The sequence below is a fragment of the Podarcis gaigeae genome (genome assembly GCF_964106915.1).
Source record: "Podarcis gaigeae genome assembly, chromosome: 2".
In the NCBI taxonomy this organism is placed as follows: Eukaryota; Metazoa; Chordata; class Lepidosauria; order Squamata; family Lacertidae; genus Podarcis; species Podarcis gaigeae.
This window is the reverse complement of record NC_139679.1, coordinates 125,398,121-125,402,336: the sequence shown is the minus strand read 5'-3', so window position 1 is coordinate 125,402,336 and position 4,216 is coordinate 125,398,121. Positions and strand designations below refer to the sequence as shown.

The following is a 4,216-nucleotide window of genomic DNA, read 5'->3' as shown; positions in this document are numbered from 1 at the left end:
TTACCGGAAAATCCGGGGGCTCCCTTGGATAAAAATAAAGACACCAACCAGGACGACTTGGAGCAATTCAGCAGCCTGTAGGCTTGGCCTTTATTTAGATACTGTCGCGACAGGCACCCGCTACTAGGCGAAGCAAAATGGAAGCCCCAAACAAAGAAAGATCCCAACTTTTATTAGTTCCTAATCCCCTAAATTACACCCCTAGAAATACATCATAACTACATAATGACTACATTATAAACAGGAGGGGTCAGGGGAGGGGGTGCGCAGGTAACGTGAGTATCATGACACCTGGCTGGTTCCCTTCTCTCCCTCCCCATGAGTCATTTTCAGAAGACAAAAGGTAGTCGCAGTTTCCTGTCCCCTGAGGGGGAATCCGGTCACTGTTCTTTTGTTATAGTCTGTGTTGAAGCCACTCGTGTAGGCAGTCCCTTGTGTCCTTGATGGTCTTCTGTCTGAGCCCATCAAGATGGCTATCAGGGTTGCCATGCCAACTGGGAAGGGCTGCAGAGTACGTGCTCACACGCTTTAGGGATTATGGCTGACCAGTATCAAGCCACCCCCCTTTGATAGTCCTTGTCATATGAAGTAAAATAAAAGTGGTCCGGTGCAAATCCGACATACGGCTGATTTATAGTGCATTTATAACGAAAACTGTCAAAAAGAGTTCAAAGACACTTTCACTTCCGGAAGCAACTTAATACATTTTGATAGGATTAGTCACGGTCAATTAAACCTGGAAACTTTGTATCGAGAGCTGTCAAAGTATAGAGAAGGGTGCGCATTAGCCTGCAGTACCTGTGTAGCTGCCACAAGGGGCGCTGTTCGGTAACGCTGATTGGCTGAAGCGGCAGCCGTTTGACCTAGGGTTCAGAAAACTGGTCTACCCATGAAAACGGCGAAGAAGGGTTTTACGGTCAACCCATGGAAAAGCTATAGAAGAAGGGTTTCAATACGGAGAGCTGTCAAATTATCGCTTCCTTATTTACGGAAGACTTTTAGGGGATGCCCCTCTAAATGGGGCATCTCCGGGGTCGGGGAAGGTGGGAGGGGTGCGTGTGGTGCTTGTGCAGTACATTTGAATGGAAGGGGGGGCGTTCCTGCTACATCCCTGAAAACAGCCATGAATCTGGTCAGACTGCCAGGACTGGTCCTTCAAGCCCTGATGTGGAGCCTCACAACTGAATTGGGGAGGGGTTACATGTGGCCTCCCAAACCTCTCCATGTGGCCCCTGGGACTCTCCCCAGCCTTGCATTGCCCCTTCCTGCAGAGTCTTTGCCTGGCTGGGATTTTGTCCTTCTATTCATGTTTCTTGCTTGCCTTGACGGAGGATGGAGAGGGGAGGGTGAACTTGTGCAGAGACTGGTCTCCTGTGAAAACTTCACACTCGCCTTTGATGCTCTGCTCCTGCCCACCATTGGTGTGTGGCCCCCAGAAGGTTCCCCAGAAGAGAACGTGGCCCTTGGGCTGGAGAAGGTTCCCCACACCCACCTCCTCCCCCCAACTCTCCCTGGATGAGCTGCCCTTCACCTGGGGAAAAAGGGTCACCGGAAGCTGCCTTGGACTGAGTCCATCCAGCTCAGCAGTGTCTGCACTAGATCTGCTCCAATATGCCCACACGGACTGGCAGTAGCTCCCTTGAGGTTTCAAATGGAAAGTCTTCTAGCCCTTCCTGGAGACGCTAGGGATTGAGCCTTCTGCACTCAGAGCAGCTGCTCCGCCACTGAGATACAGTTTGCATCTCCTGAGATACAGTTTGCATCTACGGTTTGGGAGAGTCTATATTTTTATTGCTTCAGCCACTGTCCAGAGACTCTCCTCCATTTGAGGTTTCTAGGTTGGGTGGCCATCTGTCATGGATGCTTGAGACTACTCATTGCAGGAGGTTGGGCTAGATGACCCTGTCAGTGTTTGTAAAAAATAAAAAAGTGTTCTGATCTCCCTTTGTCACCTCAGCCTGGTCCCCTTGTTGGCATAAAAGAGTCCATGAGAAGAGTATCCCTGCAGAGTACTTTATGCTTTTATTCTTAAAAGTCTTTTTGCAAAAGCGACTGACCAACTGTACACACATCAACACTACCAGCTTTCACTAACCAACCAACCCAACACGAAACTAACATTTCTCACTCTATATATACAACCCGGTACAGGCCGCTGACTCATGCTGACCCAGCTTTTGTAAGCATTAAAGAAACAGCGGCCAATTTTTAGCCATGACATTGGGTCCCTTCCAATTCTACGATTCCGTAAAATGGTGAATGGCCAAATATATTTATTGCAAGCTTCTCCCCACAGCCCTGCGACACGGAGGATGAGTCCCGTTTTCGGAGAGAGTCCCTGCTCCCCACCCTCACCCTGCTGACTTTATCTCCTCTAGGAGAGTAGTTTGTTAATTTCTCTGTAAATATCCTGCTCTTTTGTGATCTTAAGGATCAGCCCTCTGACTGGGATCCTCATCTGACCCACTTCAAGGCAGAAGCAGATTTCACAGCCTTGAGAGTATTTCCTCTGAGTCGCACCAGTGAAGATTTTCTTCAGCTTCCCTCTGTGGTCCTTGAACTATTTTATTTCTTTTAGATTTCAACATTCAAGGAGCGCCACACTTGACAATCCTGGGTGTAAGAAAAAGGGTTGATCTGCCCATTTCCACACAACTTCACCTGAAAGAAGGTGACCTTCAGTCATACCTCCAACATTCACCACCTTTGGGCTATTGACTTGTTTAAGGCCTTTTGATGTAACCATTCAAAACCCCAAGGTGGTTTACCACACAATCATCCCAATAAAAGCAAGAAAAGTCATGTTTCAATCCAGTCTATGTGGAAACCATCAAAGGGGAACTGATTTAGGAGCCATTTTTCCCTGGGAAAACCCTCCACATGGTCTCCTGAGGTGATTCTACTATGAATTTGATTTCAGACTAGCTATTCAGGAGAGCCAAATGCCTTCTCTAGTGTTTCCACAAACATGAACTTTTTAGGGGGAGGAAAAACATTTTTTGAATCCTCCTGTGACTATAATTCCTGAGGGAATTTTCTATTCCTCCACTTATCTGACTTTGGGCCCCTTGGAGGAGGAAACATGGAGTCTGTTGCCCCCCTTGGCATCCCTTCCTTGATCCTTCAGGCCCTGAGGAGGGAAGGATGCCAATCTCCACAGGGAAGCCATTTTCTCCTCATGTTTGGGCTCCCTCAGGAGAAAAGAGCGGGAAACACCTCAGGCGGAGGGAGACTCCCTTGACTTGAGGCATCTGATCAAGGCCTGTATTTTAAAATGAGCTTAAAGATATATTTGCCAATGTTGTATGTTTCATGCCAGGCAGAAACCAGCTGGCTAAGTACTTTGGCAGTTGTTTATCTTCTTGCTCTCCTGAACAAGGGCTCCCCTGATTTATAGCAGTAGTAGGAGACAAGTTTCTCAAAGTTGTAAAAGGGAATTACAGGCTGGGAGCAAATGTTACACTGACCCTACATATTACAGAATACAATCAAGCTGCAAAAACACTAATTAAGAGTTGGTAAATAGTAAGATTTATTGTTTAACAGAAAATAATACCATGTGCCTCCCATCAGACTCTAGCCATATTTTCCTAAGGTTTAAGGTATACTGAGAGAGTTAAAGGGCAATAAATTTTGGGAAGAGCTAATGGGAAAAGCAGCTGGCTGGGAAAGGGGGGTGTAAACTGAAGAGGCTTCTTTTGAAGCTGTTTTTTACTGAGTTCCTTTTTACTTTGCAAAGGCATTTTCTTCTAAAAAGCTATCTATGTTATGTATGAGATTTGTTGGCTTAATGTAATTAGGCAAAGGATTTAGAAAGTAAGAAATGTTAGATTCTTATGTTAGATTCTTATTTCATTGATGGTGTGTGAGAATGTGAACCCAAGATCTCTGTTTAGATAGAATTTAATACCACGAGCCATTTGTTTTAGCCATTTGTTTTGGAATGCAGGGGCAACAGGGGCAAAAGGTGATCTGGTAATTAAGGTGCCTTGTCGAGGCAAATGTAAGATATATGGCTACTTGTCTGCCATTTATGGATAGAAGGAAATATAGCTCTTTGTCTCCCATAAAAGGTAATTGGAAATGGGTGTATCTTTTATTATTGGTTCTAGCAAACAGCCAATAGGAATTTCAACCAGGCTGATTGGACAGAGGCAGCCAAAGGAGGAGCAAGGGGGCTGGGCTGAGGAAATATAAGTGCTGGCCATCAGGGCTG

At 46.0% G+C, this 4,216-nt stretch overlaps 3 protein-coding genes and 1 long non-coding RNA gene across 4 annotated transcripts in view; 1 reads left to right on the top strand and 3 right to left on the bottom strand.

Moving 5' to 3' along the window:
* The window catches only part of LOC310837499 (uncharacterized protein), a 152,836-nt gene that overhangs the window by 2,660 nt on the left and 145,960 nt on the right, over positions 1-4,216 (top strand). The window lies entirely within an intron of this gene.
* Positions 1-4,216, bottom strand: part of LOC310838314 — a 113,285-nt gene that overhangs the window by 20,090 nt on the left and 88,979 nt on the right. The window lies entirely within an intron of this gene.
* LOC310837618 (uncharacterized protein) overlaps positions 1-4,216 on the bottom strand; it is a 100,801-nt gene that overhangs the window by 60,448 nt on the left and 36,137 nt on the right. The gene's annotated exons all lie outside the window — the stretch shown is intronic.
* The window catches only part of LOC310837825 (uncharacterized protein), a 29,130-nt gene that overhangs the window by 14,051 nt on the left and 10,863 nt on the right, over positions 1-4,216 (bottom strand). The gene's annotated exons all lie outside the window — the stretch shown is intronic.